We start from the raw sequence: 17,427 nt of genomic DNA on the forward strand, positions 1-17,427 counted from the left end.
CATGGTGTGGGCATCTGTAATCCCAGCTACTTGGGAGGCTGAGGCAGGAGAATCCTTTGAACCCAGGAGACAGCAGTGAGCCAAGATCGCACCACTGCACTCCAGGCTGGATGACAGAGTGAGATGCTGTCTCAAAGAAAGAAAAGAAAAGAAAAGAAAAAACTCTCAAGGAGCATAAAATGTATATGATCATTTTCAAATACTGCATACTGTATTTGAAAGGCTGTGTTTTCTATTCAAAATGCCCAGCAGAATTTTTCCTGGATTAACATTCTATTGTCATAGTCATGCAGATTTTTAAATCCCATGTGTTTGTGTTGACTGAATAAAATTTAATTTAATGCATATTTTCAAATAATTATCAGCCAAGAATATGTTGATCTTCATTAATTATTAGAAAAACATTTAAAGCCAGGTACAGTGGCTCACACCTGTAATCCCAGTATTTTGGGAGGCTGAGGGGAGTGGATTGCTTGAGCTCAGGAGTTTGAGACCAGCCTGGGCAACAGAGTAAGACCCCATCTCTACGAAAAGATATTTAAAAAAAATTAACCCAGCATGGTGGCATGAGCCTGTGGTCCCAGCTACTCAGAAGGCTGATCTGGGAGGATAACTTGAGCCCAAGAGGTGGAGCTCAGAAGGCAGTGAGCCAAGATCGTGCCACTGCACTCCATCCTGGGTGACAGAGCCAGAAGCTCTCTCCAAAATTAAATAAATAAATAATGAATACATTAAAAAAAACAACTTTAAGAAAAAGAAAACTATTACGATTTAAAAGCTTTGCATCTTGAAAACAGTTGAGAAATTAAAGAATTAATATATTATTTAGACCTACTAAAGTAGGTTATAATTTTTGAGGTTAACAAGGTTTTTGGCAACATATTTTCATAACCCTACTTTTAACTTGAGAGCCTTTATTTCTTTGCATCTGTAGTCAGTGGAATCATGGCCATCCTAGGCTGTCCACGTCTTAATTTCCAGAACCTGAGAATATGTTACCTTACATGGCAAAGAAGTAATAAAGCAGTAGATGGAATTAGGATTGCTAATCGTCGGAGTTTGTGATAAGGAGTTTACTGTGGATTATTGGGGGTGGAGTGCAAGGGTACAATATAACCAGAAGGGCTAATATAACAGAGAGGCCAAAGAAGGAGAAGCAGAGCTATGACAATATGACAAAGACTAGATGGGCCATTGCCGGATTTGAAAACATAGGAAGATCATGAGCCAAAGGAATGCGGGAAGCCTCTAGAAGCTGAAGAAAACAAGAAAACAAATTCTTCCTTATGTCCTACAGAAGAAACACAGCTCTGCTGGCACCTTAATGTTAGTTTAGCCCATGAAACACATTTTTGACCCTGAGCTCCAGCACTGTGAGATAAATGTTTGTGGTTTTTTTAAACCGATGAATTTGTGGTAATTTGTTATAGCAGCAGTAGAAAACAAACATAATAGTTATAAGAGATATAAAAAATATGTCCAGAATAAAGTTTAGGAAGTAGTTTTGGATCCTCAGAAAGTTCAGAAGATTAAAAGGATGGAGAACAAATGTTCACTAAGGATTTATCAAATTCATTATATCCTTCACCAAATAATTCACATTATCCTATTGCTCCCATTAGCTCCAGTAGCATTTTCATTTTAACCCCATTCTAAGATTATTAGCTCATGCTATGTCTAAAATTTTCACAGACTGGCATAACTATAATGTCCATGAATATAAAATATAAAAATTGAAGAAGAAAATATTTTAAAATATGATTCTTTATTACATTATAGTAGCTTTCTTATTGAAACTTACCAAGCAAGTCAGAAAATTCTACCTAAAATAAAGAGTCAGTGAATTTCTTGGACACTATTCAGATCTATATCAGTAAGCTTTATAACCATTAGGCTGTATTTCTAGCACTGTCCCTAATCTACAATATTACTTTTAGCACATCACTTAACCTCATCATTTCTTAGATTCTATATTCATGTAAAAATAATTAGAGACAATTCACTGAAGAAGTACAGTTATTTAGATTATGTCTGTAAACAAGATTATGTCAGGTTAATTAGATTATATCTGTAAAATGTTCTGTTAATCTAATAATATATTTCATCTGAGCATCCCAAACCATAGTCTATAAACATTAGTGAGCATTATTATCTCAATTTTACAAGGGGGCAAAAAAGACAGAAGGATTTACCAGATTGGAAGTGGCTGAAAACCAACCACGATTGTAGTAGACACTCAAGACTGTGTTTGTTGTACTTTTGTCTGGCTGCTTAGTAACATTTTAACTCTTTTTTTTTTTTTTTTGGAGACAGATTCTCACTCTGTTGCCCAGGCTGGAGTGCAGTGGCATGATTTCGGCTCACTGCAACCTCCACCTCCTGGGTTCAAGTGATTCTCCTGCCTCAGCCTTCCAAGTAGCTGGGATTACAGGCACCCACCACCATGCCCAGCTAATTTTTGTATTTTGGGTAGAGACAGGGTTTCATGTTGTCCAGGGTAGTCTCAAACTCCTGACCTCAAGTGATCCACCTGCCTTGACCTCCCAAAGTGCTAGGATTACGGGCATGAGCCACTGCATTAACTCCTATTTTATACCATGAGGCATTACTAATAGAATCAATAATATCCCCAAGCCTTCAAACTCATAGGAAATGTTCAAGAGGGTCTAGCCTGTGTTCAACATGATGTAGAGAGGCTCACTTATCTCTGGAACATTTCCAGGCATATTGTTCTCAGACCTAAGCATATTATGAAGAAAGAAGAGCTTTTAATGTTTATGTCATTAGTTACATTAGCTTCACTAAATTATGGAAAACTCTCACAGTAGATAATGCATGCATTATGTACAGCAATTAAACCTCTATCTAAATACTTCTTGTAATTAATGTAAGAGACTTTCAGCTATTGCATAAAGCTGCTTCTAGGACAAATTGCCAATTAAGTCAACAGGGTCTTATCTCAGACAGACATGTGGTACAAATACTTAAGACCAATGTTTAATTTCTCTCTCTCTCTCTCTTTCCATATATATACATATATATGTATGTGTGTGTGTGTGTGTGTGTATATGTATTAAATTAAAAAGAATCTTTGATGGGAGTCAGGGGAAATATAACTATTATACAATATCAGGAAAAATAAATGGAATAATCTAATAAAAATTTCAGACTGGTAAAACACGGAAAAACATAATTTTAACATGTATTCAGTCAGACATATATATTTTCTATCTGTATGCATATTCTATTGCCAATCACTTGAGAATATTTTCATATAAGAGAATTAGAAGTTAATTTACTGTGATAAAAATATATTTCATACAACCTGACATTAATTAATATACTTCTAACCTGTAAAACTAAAATATCAGTGATGTTATTCCAATGCATTTCAGAAAACCAATACTGTAATATTTATTTTTTAACTAAATTGCTAAAATTTCTATGCCACAATTTAATTATCTGTTTTAACATCAAACTCACTGGGTACCACATTTGAAATAAAGCTTCATCCATTATTGGGTAATATAATTAAATAGAAAGATTCTAAATTATTAATGATATAGCAATATTGTTGGTGTAATATTGTCATTTGCTTCACCATAGCATACTCAGAATACAAAAGCAGTTTCAATTTTATTTCGTTTTTCTTGTCTAGTTGCTCTGGCTAAGACCTCCAGTACTATGTTAAATAGAAGTGGCAAGAGTGGGTACCCTTGCCTTATTCTTCATTATACAGGAAAAAGCTTTCAGTTTTTCACATTGACTATAATAAAAAATATTATGTATAGTCTTTTTATGTGTAAATTTTTTATACGGCCTTTATCATGTTAGGTTTATTTTCTTCTATTCTTCTAGTTTAAGAGTCTTGTCATGAAATGGTTTTGAATTTTGTCAAATGCCTTCTCTGCATGTGTTGAGATGATTGTGTCATTTATAGCCTTCTTTCTGCTCTTGTGTTATATCGCACCAATTGACTTGTGTATGTTGAACCATCCTCACATTCCAGGAATAAATGCCGCTAGGACACAGTGTATGGTCCTTGTAATGTGCTATTGAATTCAGTTTGGTAAATTAGATAGACAAGAAAAGAAGTTAAGAGGCATCCAAATCAGAAAAGAATAAGTAAAATTATCTCCATTTGCAAGTGACAGGATTTTATATGTAGAAAATCCCAAAGACTACACACACACACACACACACACACACAGAGAGAGAGAGAGAGAGAGAGAGAGAGAGAGAGAGAGAAAATAAAATCAAACTAATAAACAAATTCAATACAATTTCACCATATAAATTAACATAAAAAATCAGTTGTAATTCTATACACTAAAAGCAAATTATCTGAAAATAAATTTTTTAAAAATTTCATTTACAATAGCATCAAGAAGAAAAACAGAAATGAACTTAGAACTAAGAAGGTGAAAAACTGCTACACTGAAAACTAGAAAACATTGATGAGTAAAATTATAGTAGAAACAAATAAATGGAAAGACACCCCACGTTCATGGATTAGAAGACTTTATATTGTTAGAATGGTCATACTACCCAAAGTGGTTTACAGATTCAGTATAATGCCTATCAAAATTCCAATAGAATTTTTTTTTACAGAGATAGAAAAAAAGAATCCTAAAATTCATCTGGAACCACAAAGACTACAAAAAGCTAAGTCAATCTTGAGAAAAAGAACAAAGTTGCAGGTACCATTATTTATGATTTCAAAATATTTTACAAAGTTAAACAGTAATTAAAACAATATAGTACAGGCATAAAGATAGGCATATAGACCAATTGAACAGAATAGACAGCCTAGAAATACGATCATGCATATACAGTCAATTGATCTTCAACAAAGGTGCCAACAATACATATGGGGAAAGGCTAGTATCTTCAACAAATGGTGTTAGGAAAACTGGCCATGCAATTTCAAAATAATGAAATTGAACCCCTATCTTTTAAAAATCAACTAGAAATGGATTAAAGGTTTAAACAGAAAACCTGAAACTGTAAAACTACTAGAAGTAAACATAGGGAAACACTTAACAAGACTGATTTGGAAATGCTTTCTTGGATATAACATCAAAAGCACAATCAACAGAAGCAAAAATAAACAAATATGACTACATCAAACTAAAAAGCTTCTGCACAGCAAAGGAAGCAATCAACCAAATAAAGAGGCAATCTATGGAATGGGAGAAAACATTTGCAAACTACATATCTGATAAAGGCTTAATATTCAAAATATATAAGAAATTCCTTCAACTTAATAGCAGAACAAAAATAAAAACAAAAACAAAACCACACACACACACACACACACACACACACACACACACACACACAAATGCAAATAACCTGATAAAGACAACAGACAAAGGACCTGAATAGACATTTCTCCAGAGAAGACATGCAAATGGCCAATAGGTCTATGAAAAGATACCAAAAATTACTAATTATTATAAAAATGCAAATCTTATTCACAAGAAATATCACTTCATACCTGTAGGATAGCTATGATTAAAAATAAACTATGATAATGACTGTTGGAGTGGCATGCAAAAGTTGGAACCTGTATCCACTGTCTGTGGGAATCAAAAATGATGCAGCTGCTATAAAGGTTTCTCAAAAAATTAAAAGTAAAAATACCATATAATCCAGTAATCTCATGTCTAGTTATTTATCAAAAAGAATTGAAATCAAGATCTCAAAGAGATATTTGCACTCCCATGTTTATTGTAGCATTTTTCACAATAGATAAGATGTGAAATGATTTAAATGTTTATCAATGGATAAAGTATTATAGAGACATACAATAGAATGCTATTCAGCCCTAAAAACAGAAATTGGTGACTTGCACCTGTAATCCCAACACTTTAGGAGTCTGGGGTGGGTGGATCTCCTGGGTCAGAAGTTCAAGACCAGCCTGCAAAATGGTAAAACCCCATCTCTACTAAAAAATAAAAAAATTAGCTTGATGTAGTGGTGCATGCCTGTAATCCCAGCTACTTGGGAGGCTGACACAGGAGAATTGCTTGAACCAGGAAGAGGAGGCTACAGTGAGTCAAGATCATGTCACTGCCCTCCAGCCTGGGTGACAGAGCAAGACTCCATCTTAAAAGGAAAAACAAAAACGAAATCCTGCCATATGTGACCACACGGGGAGCCAGGAGGGTATCAAGCTAAGTGATATAAGTCAGTCACAAAAGAACAAATACAGCATGATCCCACTTATATGAGTTGTATCGCGGTGGTTGCCACGAAGTGAGAAAGAATAAAATGGGCTACTATTCAACAAGTCTGATGCTTCAGTTATGTAATATGGGAAAGTTCTAGAGATCTCCTCTACAACATTGTGCCTATAGTTTAAAATGCTATATTGCATATTTAAAATTTTGTTAAGAAGGTGGATCTCATGATAAGGGTTCTGATCACAATTTAAAAAGCAAAAAATGATGTCATGGGGTTTTGGATTACCCAAATCAAGTTTATGCAGGCAGGGCTACCTCTATAAATGCTTTGGAAACTCCTTTTCTATCCCTGCATTTGGACAGTCATGTAGGCTTCTGCATTTATTTGGTTCGGAAAAAGAAAGGTTCCTGGTTTCCATAGCAACCTTAGTTTTTAGTGGATATAGAGTATCTTGATAGGCTATAATCTGTCATCTCTTTTCAACACTGAAGTTGCATCTAATGTGGAGTTTTTTCCAGTTTTCTACCAAAAGCAGTGGAACTTATTCAGTGAGGCAGCTCTGCTTGTGGTCCTTATCCCTCAGGCCCAGGTTCTATCTTGAAGGCCCATTGGCTGGGCTCCCAGGCCATACTGTTTTTTTAGGGCCCTTAGTGCTCACAAGCATCTAGGAAGTTGTGCCTTCTCCTCCCCTCCCCTCCCCTCCTCACCCCTCCCCTCCCCTCCCCTCCTCTCCCCTCCTCTTCTCTTTTTTTTCGATCTTGACTCCTAAGAAAGATGTTGAAAGTAAGCTCTCTTGGGTCCCTTTACCCCTCACAGAACTTTCAACCCTGGAACTCTTCCATGTCCCTGGGAGTCTTCTCTTCTTATGCCCTTCCTCACATACACAACTGAACTCCAAATTTAAAGCTGCCATCACTTTCTCCTTCCAGATACATAACTTGCCCTAAAGATTAAAGAGTTTCCATCAGGGTTTGCAATCATACTTGCAACTTCTTTTCAGAGCTAAAACATAACAAGACTATTTTCTTTTTCCCAGGACGTTCTCATCCAAAGAAGAAAAATTTATGCTTTACAATTACAAACCAGCTGCCTTTTTGAGAAGCTGGAGGAGAATAACTTATTTCTTCTCAAAGGGCCCATAGCAATAAGAAGGAAAACCAACCTACATGGCTTGACCCATCTTGGTCAACCAAGATGAGCTTGCTGTGTTTAATTCTCAATAAATCATTGCGTTTTAATAGTCTTATACAGTTTCTGTGGCCTCTGGTTTTGTACAGCGGCACATTTGTTTTCAAATTTTCAGGTATCACGTCTACCAGAATGTGAATCAGCCAGCCAAAAAGAGATTATTAAACTCTCTTTCACACAAAATCTTCCTTATCTCACATCATACAACACAACTCAAGAGTCCTCCTCTCAGACATGTAGAGAGCTGCAGCACTTATGGTCATGTCCAGCACCTATCAGTCCACTTTGGAGAGATGGAAAGACTTCTGAAGAAACTTGTTAATGAGCAGTAGTACTTAAAAGTCCATTAAAATGTAAACAGCAGCCTGGGTACAGTGGTTTATGCCTGTAATCCCAGCACTTTGGGAGGCTGAGGCCGTCATATCATGAGGTTAGGAGATGGAGACCATTCTGACCAACATGGTGAAATCCCGTCTCTATTAAAAATACAAAAATTAACTGGGCATGGTGGCACATGTGTGTAATCTCAGCTACTCTAGAGGCTGAGGCAGAATAATCACTTGAACCCTGGTGGCAGAGACTGCAGTGAGCTGAGATCACACCACTGCACTCCAGCTTGGTGACAGAGCAAGACTACATCTCAAAAAAAAAAAAAAAAAAAAAAAAAAAAAAAAAAAAATTGTAAATAGCAGAGCATGAAAGCAAGAGCTGATATGCCTTAAACCAGGCATCCCCAAACTACAGCCCGCGGGCCGTATGCGGCACCCTGAGGCCATTTATCTGGCCCCCCACCGCACTTCAGGAAGGGGCACCTCTTTCACTGGTGGTCAGTGAGAGGAGCACAGTATGTGGTGGCCCTCCAAAGGTCTGAGGGACAGTGAACTGGCCCCCTGTGTAAAAAGTTTGGGGACGCCTGCCTTAAACAGACCAAATGGCATAAAGCAAGCATTACAGGAGATATCATATATTCCTTTAAATGAGGCTTTTATCAAAGTCAACAACAAGAAAGTCCTAGTGACTGGTAACAACCCACTCTATATCTAGTAGATTTGACTGTACGTATGTAAGCCTCCTACCAGCTAGTGGAAATGAATAAGGGCATATTAATATTGCATTCAAAGTGTATTCTTCACTTTTATAAGAGCAGGATCTCAATCCCACCATTTAAGCCTCTTCAAGTTATTCAGGAGAGTTCCCAGAGGATGGCTTATACAATACTCAGTCATTTGCATTTAACCCTTTTGTGGTATTCCTAATACCCTAAGTTAAAAAAAAAATTGGCTATCCACCAGCTGGAGTCTGGGATGCAGAATATGAGTACCCAGTGGCTATGCAGGTGGTCTGAGTTCGGGCTATGGGAGCCTCACAAGCCCTGGCCTCTGCTATGGCCTGGGCTCCAGCTTTGGCTCTGGCACAGACTCCAGCTCCTTCAGCTGCACCAGCTCCACCAGGGCCATAGTTGTGAAGGAGATCGAGACCTGGGATGGGAAGCTGGTGTCCAAATCCTCTGACGTCCTGCCCAAATGAACAGCTGCAGCAGCCCCTCCCAACCTGCTGCTCCTGAGGCTGCCTCAGATCCTGGGAGGGAGTGGCCTGTGCAGGCAGCACAGGGAACAGGAGACCCACCTGAGGCTCAGCCCTAGGCTCAGCCCACCCTCAGGGAAGTTCACTGCCTGGGGACCCCTCTTGCCCATGCCTCCAGCTACAAAACAATTCAATTGCCTTTTTTTTTTTTTTTTTTTTTTTGTCCAAACTAAAACCTCAGCTAGGTCTGAAAAAAAAAAAAAAAAAAAAAAAAAAAATTGGCTATCCAAAATGGACATACCCCTGTCTGCCTGCAAGAGTCAAGATTCAGGTGATCAGAGTGGGCAAACCAAGTAAACAGCATCTCTCATGAGAGTCTGTCCTAATGAATGCTATTTTTGCATGGGTTCCATATTTCTGTGTATGATGTGTCAATATCTGTTTTGTGACTGGCTTATAAATAATTTTCTAATACAAAATGTTGTATTTTTAAAATTTGATTATACTTTACCAATTTATTCATTTTTATCAATATTCTTTCAGTAACGTCTATGTGTAAAACTTGAGGCCAAGTAAGTGTAAGTAGATTTCTTTTTTTCTTTTTTTTTTTTTTTTTTTTTGAGATGTTTCACTCTGTCACCCAGTCCAGAGTACAGTGGCATGATCTCTGCCCACTGCAACCTCTACCTCCTGGGTTCAAGCTAGCCTCCTGCCTCAGCCTACCGAACAGCAGGGATTACAGGCGTGCACTACCATGCCTGGCTAACTTTTGTATTTTTAGTAGAGTTGCAGTTTTGCTGTGTTGGCCATGTTGGTCTCAAACTCCTGACCTCAGGGGATCTGCTTGCCTCAGCCTCCCAAAGTTCTGCTATTACAGGTGTGAGCCACCATGTCCTGCCTGGATGTATTTCTAAACAAAGCATAATCGCTTCTCTCCAGTCCAATGGGAAATAAATATCAATAATAATTTCAAAAAAATGTAAGAAATTCTACATAGAAGATATAAATAAATTGTAATTCAGAGGAGAAAAATATTAGCACTTGTTGGAGTCTCTAAAATGGCTATAAAGAGAAAGTAGCATTGAGATGAGCCTTGAAGCATGGGTATTATGTTTTAAAATATAATTTTATGAGCTTATTCTATAAATAAACCCACTTATTTCTCATAAATATGGCAAAATAACCTTCAAACAGAAGGAAATAAAATCACCTATAAGCCTGCCAGTCAAAATCAATGTTTTGATTGTGGAGGATTGAATTACTTTATCCCTCCCATATATCTACGGTATTTGCCACATGACATACATTCCTTTCCACTAAAGGTTGTGTATCCTTTCCTGTGTCATGAATTCTGCATTATCCATGTGACTTGCTTTGGTCAATGTGGTATTAGCAGACGTGACACAAGCAGTGGCTTGAAATGTGACTGTTCTCTTACATTTCTCCCATGCCATGAAAAAAAATAACCTACCTCCTGGTCCCAAAAGAATACAGTCTCACAAAAAAGACCTGGATCCTGTCAACAGCTTGGAGTTAAGTCTGGAAAAGTCTGGCCTAGATCAGCCAATAATTATCAAACAACCAACAGCATGTGATTGAGAATAAATCACTATTATTTTAATCCACTGAGTTTCAGGGTGCTTTATTATGAAGGACAATTTTGTCAGCAGCTAACACAGTGTTTTCTATGCTTTGTTTTTTATAAGAATGACATTACACTGTAAATGCCATTTTGTAATCTGGTATTCACACTCAATAGATTGTGATGATATTTCCATTTGGTTATTTCTTTTTAATGTCAGAATAATTTTTTTAACCTGTTCCATCAAGGAGAAAGCTATATTTTTTTAGTCAAGTTGGGCTGCAAGTGGGAAAAAAACAAAACTGAGTGGATGAAACAAGGCAAAAGTTTCTTTCTTACATGAATAAAAGAAGCTTTGCACTGGTATGATACCACACAATGTAGAATCCCAGGCCCAGGCTATCTCTTTCTCATGGTTCAGGAGGATGGAGTCAAGTAAATAGGGCCGAGGGCATTTTTCATGAGTTGGACACACCATTTTATTTATATCCAAAGAGTAGAACTTAGTCACATTGCAATGACTAGCTGTAAAAGAATTGAGGAAAGTGGACTTTATAACAAGTAATCAAGACACAGGTTAAAAATGATGGGCTCTAGTCTCAGGTAAAAAGTGCAGGACAAAGAGGGGACTATAATAGATAATCTCTGTGGTTGACACCTATGTTGTTTTTAATGTTTCGGTATAATAAATAATGCTATGATGAAATTTACGGGTTTTGGCAGGCAAAAATGGAGCAGATATTTGATAGGGAATGGAGTGAATATATGAAAACCTAGGAAGCTGTTTAAGAATAATGGGTGATATAATGTTGTCATAGCATAAAAGTTGTGTAGAATAGATGGAAATGAAGTTTATCTTTCCAAAAATATATTTAATCTTGTATGCCCAGAAAGAGAAGCAAATGCTGAGTTACAAGATCAACAATGCCAGATCTTCATTTTCAGATTGTTATCTAATTAGTATATGAAGCACTTATGTTTACTAAGTGAACCAGTTGATCCAACACAAAAAGCCATCCTTGAGAGTTTAACTTTCCCTAGATTTTTATCAAAATGTAAACGTTTTTCTTTCATATTAAAAGATAAAAGGTTTCCTGGAATAACTATTTTTTTAGAATAGGTATGAGTATATTCTATATTTTTATATAAAATTGACATTATTTGTCATGATCCTAAAAATAGTAACTTACACTTGAAGAAATCTATAGTTCACAAAACACCTTCACACAAATGATTTTATATCTTTGTCATAATAAATCCTCAAAGCGAGTAAAGAAATCTTATCTTTTATAGACAGAGAAACCAAATATCAAGAAATAGTAAATGTCTTCCAAAGATCACACAGCTAATCAGGTTAAAAGTTTGGTAACTAGACTGAAATCTAGGACTCCTGATTTCTATTACATCATATTACATTGTTGTAACTATAAATCATAGATGCTTAATTTTAACGAAACTGGATTTAATATGATGCATTCAACGACAAACAACAGATTCTTAATTAAAAATTAACAATTTAGGCTGGGTTTGGTGGCTTACGTTTGTAATCCTAGGACTTTGGGAGGCAGAGATGGGTAGATCACCTGAGGTAAGGAGTTCAAGATCAGCCTGGCCAACATGGTGAAAACTGGTCTCTATTAAAAATACAAACAATTAGCTGGGTATGGTGGCAGACACCTGTAATCCCAGCTCCTTGAGAGGCTGAGGCAGGAGAATCACTTGAACCTGGGAGGCAGAGCTTGCAGTGAGCCAAGATCATGCCACTGCACTCCATCCTGGGCAATAAGGTGAGACTTGGCCTAAAAAAAAAATTAATAATTTAATATTGTTATCCAAAATAGTATTTATATTTTAGTGGTATTAATACTACTCAGTTCACCATTACTGTGTTTGCTAAATGACCTTAAATTGAAAAGCTAGATAATCAGTATCTCCTGGGAAGTGTTTATTCCTTTACTAGTTTCTTAACATATATGTCTAAATTATATATACATATTTCCATTGGTGACAAAAAATTCCTTAGGCGATGAAGCACCAAAAAGCTATGGCGAGGGAGCCCAGAAAGCTAGACTGAACCATTCTTTACTTCAAGTTCAACGCTTACTGTGACCCATGAAGAGTGCACCTTGAATGGGAATCAGGAGTGACTATTGTGCACCATTCAGGGCATCTTAACTGTAGCCTTTGTTGTTTCTTTGCCTGTTCTTCCAGACCTTACGGGACCCTTTCTGTAATGACACTTTCTCTCTTTCTACCTAAATGACCTTGGTTGCTTCCACACGCATGTAATTTTCTGAATTTAGTTCTTACTTGGTTTGTCAGTTCCTTCAAGTTTTATCCCATGGAGGTGAGAGGGTCTTTGATGTATCAGACGAATGTCAGTACAATTGAAAGTAACCCTTAGGGTGCCAGGCACAGTGGCTCATGTCTGCAATTCCACTACTTTGAAAGGCTGAGATGGGCGGATCACTGAGGTCAGGAGTTCCAGATCAGCCTAGCCAACATGGTGAAACCTGGTCTCCACTAAAAATACAAAAATTAGCTGGGCATGGTGGCCTATATCTGTAATCCCAGCTACTCTGGAGGCTGAGACAGAAGAATCCTTTGAACCTAGGCTGTGGAGGTTGCAGTGAGCCATTGCACTCCAGTCTGGGTGACAGAGTAAGACTCCAACTCCAACAACAACAACAAAAAAAGTAACCCTTAGGGCAAAGAACTGAGATAATGTGGCCTTTTATCTCAGTGAGAGGGAAGCTTTTGACCCAATTACCATATCATAAAGTACTGCTCCATCTGAGGATAGGTATGATTTCAGATAGAGAAGGAAGCAAGGTTACTCTTGGGAGACTGATTTCAATGACTGAAATTAGAGGAGTGTGAAACTATTTAAAATATTTGCAGAATCTTGAGAAACCAACTGTGGCCAGAATACAAGTGTGTGTGATAGGAATGAGGGTAGAGGCGAGCAAAGGTGGGACTGAAGATAAGCTTAGAAGGGTCTCCAGTTTTCATTTATTTTTCTTACAATTTACTGCTAATTTAAAATAAGTTATTTTTTGGATTGTAAAAGCAATGCATGTTCTTTGTAGCAGTCTCCAGTATCTGGCAACTAGACTCAAAGCAGACCTTGTTTTTGTTGCCTATAAACACGATTATTCCCTGTCCATTCTGTACAGCATTTTATGACTGACTTTTCTAATAGTGATTTTGTGTGGTACTCTCCAGCTTCATGTTGTAGACAGGATGGATGCTGTGGGACCAGGTAGACTTACCTTAGCTAATGTCATGATTCATACCCCTGCTGCTTAATAAAACCATCAGTGTCTACAGACTTTACACCAGGGTTTCTGCCGAATTGATCTGAAGTGGGACCCTGGTGTCAGTATAGCCTTACAAAAAACCTTCAGGTAATGCTATGCAAGCAGAATGAAAATTACTGAATTAGTTAATTGATAAGTCTTCCTTCTTCACAAATTACTAATCACTGACACTTGGCATTAATATTTCCATCTTCATGAAGCAAGCTGTTATTTTCAGCCAATTCGAAAAAGTGTTTTTTTATGTAAAGCTAACATTGGTCTTTTTGTATCTTTTAACCACAGAACTAGTTCTACCCTTTGACACTACAAAGGAGAAGCCTATCCTTTTTCACATGACAGCCTGTTAATTACTTGAACATTTGCTAAACATGGCCTTCCTAAACATTCACTTCCCAAGCTAAACCATTAGAACTTGAAAAAAAGAAAACATTGATGTTTTGCTATGAGCTTAGCCCATCCCTGATTGGTCATTGAGCCTGTCATATTGCATAGCTCAGAAGGAGTTGCATTTCTAAATGCCTTACATTCCTTAAAGACACAGTTTACAAACAGATAGCTTCGAATCATGCTGTATACCAGAAAATTCATTTCTCTTATAATCAAGCACAGAAATGCCTGGTCTATATCCAAATACTAAAATGTTATCCAGTTAATATTTTTTATTTAAATATTTGAAATTTGAATACAGAGTAGAAAAAAAGCCCAAGGGTTGGCAGATATTCAGGATCATTTATAATCAGGCCCCAACTTACTCTTTCTCCTGTATTACCCATGTCTACTTAAAATTGTTTTCTTATTAAATCACTCTATTTACTATTTCTTTAAATCATGCCAGAGAGACCAGATGCAGTACCCCCAAGGCGGATGGATCACTTGAGGTCAGGAGTTTGAGACCAGCCTGGCCAACATGGTGAAATCCCATCTCTGTATACTATAAGCTATAGAAAACATAAGATATAATATTTATGCTACATAACAGAGTATAAATAACTCCTCTTTTTATTTTGGGCTACCAGTTATTCTGAAAACTGAATTATCTTGCAATTTGTCCTATGCTCATAGGCAGAAATAAAACCTTTCTGTCAGATATCAAAAAGTGCCTATGGGCTTTTTGTTTGACAGCACCCAGCCTTTTCCACAGACCTTCTGATGACAAAGTTTCTAATTTTCGAATTATCATATTTAATCCTTTGTGAACATGTCCTCTACTTCCAGTGTGATCTGCTCAGTGAAGAATAGAACGGAGCTCTCAATTCTCTGGCTCTGGAGTAACTCTCTGACTATGTAGGCTAGGTCTTTGATAACCCATTTAAAATGACAGCATTGAGAACAGCCCAACAGACTGTGACCAAGCATCTCACTCTGGTCTATTAATCTTAACCCAAGCCATTATCAACTGACTATATAAAAAAAGTCCAAGGGCTAGCAGATATTCAGGATCATTTATAATTAGGCCCCAACTTACCCCTTCTCCTGTATTACCCATGTCTACCTAAAATTGTTTTCTTATTAAATCATTCTATCTATCATCTCTTGAAATCATGTGAGAGAGGCCAGATGCAATACCCGAAAGCGGATGTATCACTTAAGGTCAGGAGTTTGAGACCAGCCTGGTCAACATAGTGAAACCCCATCTCTACTAAAAACACAAAAATTAGCTGGGTGTGGTGACGCATGCCTGTAATTCCAGCTACTCAGGAGGCTGAGGCAGGAGAACTGCTTGATCCCGGGAGAGGGAGGTTGAAGTGAGCCGAGATCATGCCACTGCCCTCCAGCCTGGGCAACAGAGCGAGACACTGTCTCAAAAAAACAAGTTATGTCAGAGCTATTTCTGCCTACTCAACCACTATACCATTTCCTCTTTCAGGAAATGAAGCCTCCTCTCACCCACAGAACCCTATTTTCCCCTATAATCTACTCAAAATTCAAACACCAGCACGAGCCCCATCTCTTCCTCAAAACAGTTTCAGTGCCAAAGTTCACAGAACTGTATAATTTCTTTGAAAACCTGTTGCCCTTATTGTACATACTGGTAGCCGTAGTAGCAACCATAACAAAAATAATTGTCTAATGATAGTTACTATTTCACTGAGCACTTTGCTAATCAATTCATGTATAACTCTAACAGGTAGATCTTATTTTGCCTATTTTACAGCTTAGTAAACTAAGACTTCAAGCAGTATAAGCCACTAGGATTCAATTCCTGGTCTGCCTGACTGTAATACTAGGTCACCTTATTATATTATTATTATTATTATCATTATTATTTGAGACAGAGTCTTGTCCTGTCACCCAGGCTGGAGTGCAATGGCACGATCTCAGCTCACTGCAACCTCCACCTCCTGGGTTCAAGCGATTCTCCTTCCTCAGCCTTTTTTTTTTTTATTTTGAGATGGAGTTTCGCTCTTGTCACCCAGGCTGGAGTGCAATGGCGCGATCTCGGCTCACCGCAACCTCTGCCTCCTGGGTTCAGGCAATTCTCCTGCCTCAGCCTCCTGAGTAGCTGGGATTACAGGTACACGCCACCATGCCCAGCTACTTTTTTGTATTTTTAGTAGAGATGGGGTTTCACCATGTTGACCAGGATGGTCTTGATCTCTCGACCTCGTGATCCACCCGCCTCGGCCTCCCAAAGTGCTAGGATTACAGGCTTGAGCCACCGCGCCTGGCCCTTCCTCAGCCTTTTGAGTAGCTGCGATTATAGGCACATGCCACCACACCTGGCTAATTTTTTTTTTTTTTTTTTTTTTTGGTTTCTTTAGTAGAGACAGGGTTTCATCATGTTGTCCAGGCTGGTCTCAAACTCCTGACCTTATGATCCACCTGCCTTGGCATTCCAAAGTCCTGCAATTACCTTATCTTTTTTTGACCTGCTTTGTCCTGAATTCATCTACTTCTATTATTATTTAACTTTTTCAGTGTTTGATGTCGTTTGCCTTTAACTTACAAAATAACTTAGAGCAAATCATATTTATATGTTAAGTTTAACTATATAAAACTCAAGAGTATTTTAAATGCCTGAAATAATCCTCAAAATGCTGTGACATTTGCTATCTAAGTCAGTTTACACCTCTTCCTGTTCAAATGGTGTCACCCTTTCTTTACTGGAATTCAATTACATGCATTCTAATTAAGAGATACGTGGGTGAGCTTAACAGCCTTCAGAAGTGAGAACTTGACTTAGAGGTGTGGCATGTGAATTGGCCAGAATTCTTCAGGCTACTTCCTAGGGAGTTCTCTTTCCAGGGCCTTCTCTGAATGGTTAGATTCCTCCCCATCGTGCCAACAGCCAGCCTCGTCTGTCTTGCCTTCCCCAAGTGGCGCTCCAAGCACAGGTCATACAATCGTAGTTCTTCTGTATTCTGTGCACTCAGGCTTCCGCTCTTTTTTCAAAGGAGTGGTTGAGGTGTGTGCTAATGAATACTTTTTCTCCAGGTCCCTCATCTTTACCATGTCAACTTGCAAGCATTTTCCTAGAAGCCAATTAGAGAGAGGGCTTGATTCCCAGAGGTGACCTCGATCCTAGCATTTATGGCACTGTAAAGGTACTTCTGACGGCAGGACTTTTCAATCCCCTTAAATCCAAATACATATTCAGCCCTTACCAAGAGTCCTACTGCAATG

This window comes from Saimiri boliviensis, chromosome 4 (genome assembly GCF_048565385.1).
Source record: "Saimiri boliviensis isolate mSaiBol1 chromosome 4, mSaiBol1.pri, whole genome shotgun sequence".
Taxonomy (NCBI): Eukaryota; Metazoa; Chordata; class Mammalia; order Primates; family Cebidae; genus Saimiri; species Saimiri boliviensis.